General features: G+C 38.9%; 1 long non-coding RNA gene across 2 annotated transcripts in view; it reads right to left on the reverse strand.

The window, feature by feature from the left end:
* Positions 1-2,066, reverse strand: part of LOC134439560 (uncharacterized) — a 4,226-nt gene extending 2,160 nt beyond the window's left edge. Inside the window, exon 1 of one of the 2 annotated variants that reach the window (XR_010032779.1) lies at positions 2,001-2,066. This is a non-coding gene — a long non-coding RNA (uncharacterized LOC134439560). Of the gene's footprint in view, positions 1-1,964 lie in introns of both variants that reach the window. The other variant, XR_010032778.1, reaches the window with a different exon arrangement.
* Positions 2,067-2,275: the final 209 nt, after the last annotated feature.

Below are 2,275 nucleotides of genomic sequence, written 5' to 3' on the forward strand. Positions count from 1 at the left end.
CTTCAGTGTTTTGACAGGGGTTTTTGAGGAGAAGTGATATGAGGAACAATATAATGAGAGAGAGACAGAGAGAGAGAGAGAGAGAGAGAGAGAGAGAGAGAGAGAGAGAGAGAGAGCAGATATAAGAGACAGGCAGAAAGAAAAAAATGAGATAGACATAGGAGTGATGGCTGTTTGAAAGAGCAAGAGAAAATAACAGAGAGGAGAAAAATGGATTGAATAAGCATTAGAGACATGGGTGTACAATCTGTTCTCTGCCTTTGAGTACAGTAGTGAAGGATAGGGCCTCTAGCCTTGGGATATCATTTTATTTGATGCGTTTGGTCATTCATTCGTTCATTCATTCATTCATTCATTAGCTTCTCAAATGAACAAGATGGAAGTCTCTGTAGTAACTTGGCAAATAGCAAACAAAAATATACCCAACCTGCCAGGCTTGTACGAAATTCCGAATGGAAAGAATTTCAATTCAAAATGATGCCATAATACGAACACTAGGTGGTGCCATTACCTTGAATTTCTTTGAATTTAATCTACACCACCCATTGAAAGTACATAGAACACCACCACCTAGTGTTCGTATTATGGCATTACTTTGAATTGAAATTCTTTCCATTCGGAATTTCGTACAAGCCTGCAACCTGAACCACATTGACCAAATCTCTACTCAACCTCAAGCAACTATTTCACAGAGGCATTGAAAAGGGAGTGATGTTTATTTGACTATTTGACAAGTAGCCTATATTTGTTTGTATAATCAATTTGCACATTTCTTTCCCAAAGTAAGTGGAATTGTTCCAACACAGCATACACAAATCAAAAGTTCACTCAGGATCCATACCCAACAGAGGAATATGACATGGGTTATGTCGAGGAAGCAATTGAATAAAAGATGCTACAGGTCAACATTTGGTAGAGGTTGAAAAAAGAACTGATAGAGCTCTCCGATTTTACACTGCCCTGTGCTTACAGACATGGCCTGATTATTTTTTTTAGTTCGGAATCCCTGCGTCCGATAACACCAAAGCATAATCCAGACTTGTACCCAAAGTTTTACTTTTCGTGTGTGAAATCTCCCCTTATGATCCCTGCCGAAGTACCTTTGGACATATATCCTAATTGTTTTCATTAGCCAAACTCTAGTCAATTCATCCATTCCACTCAGTCTTCTGTCCCCATTTGAGATAAAAGCTTCCATATACCAAAATAATGTGTTAGTTTTCATTTACTTACAGCATGATGTTCATCCAGCATCAATTTGACATTCTATCTGAGGCCCATACTGACCTGTGTGTGGTCATGCAGTCCATCTGACCTCTTCAGTGTCCTGCTGCCAAATGAGGCCCTTCATGCTCAGTTGAGCTTCATTTAAGCATCACCAAGTTTACAGGGTACATGCCATAGAACTACTTTTTGACAGCATTCCATGTCACAAACAAGTGACAACATTGGAATACAGTGGCAGCCTAAAATGTAGTGGACTACACTTTACACATAGCCTACAGTAAATTCAAAAACATGCCTTTGCCTTTATGTCATGACTCGTATGGACTACTTGTGTTGTGACTCTCCACAAAAACCTAAAACACTGCAGTGAGACTCTTCATGCTCAGACGAGCCTTATATAAGCATTACCATGTTTACATATCATAGAACTCTATCTTGACATCATTCTTTGTCACAAACAAGTGATAAAATTGGAATACGGTGGCACCCTAAAATGTGGACTACATTTTGTGGATTTTACACACCTTTGCCTTATGTCATGACTCTTATGGACAACTTTTGTTATGACTCTACACAAAAAACCATCCCCCCTTATTTAGGCTCTATAGTCGTAAGTAACTCATATCGTTGCAGAACAGCCATTTTAAACCAGATAGTCTTCTGTCCCCATGTTAACTTTGAGATAATATCCCTAAGCTGATGTAAATAAAATGTTGTGCTAATTTGCATTTACTTACAGCATGATGTTCATCCAGCACCTTCATCAGTTTTACCTTCCATCTGAGATCCACTCTGTGACCGGTGTGAGCAATCAATCAGGAGTCCATCTGATCTCTTCAGTGAGACTCTTTTTGCTCAGGTGAGCCTTATATAAGCGTCACCATGGGGACATATCATAGAACTCAGTTATGACAGCATTCTAATGTATGTCACAAACAAGTGACCAAATTGGAATACAATGTCAGCCTGAACACAGCAGTAAGTAATATGATCAACATTAAATGTCAAGGAAGCTGTACATTTTTTCTCATGTTGTGTGTCTATGCCC

This window comes from Engraulis encrasicolus, chromosome 23 (assembly GCF_034702125.1).
Source record: "Engraulis encrasicolus isolate BLACKSEA-1 chromosome 23, IST_EnEncr_1.0, whole genome shotgun sequence".
In the NCBI taxonomy this organism is placed as follows: Eukaryota; Metazoa; Chordata; class Actinopteri; order Clupeiformes; family Engraulidae; genus Engraulis; species Engraulis encrasicolus.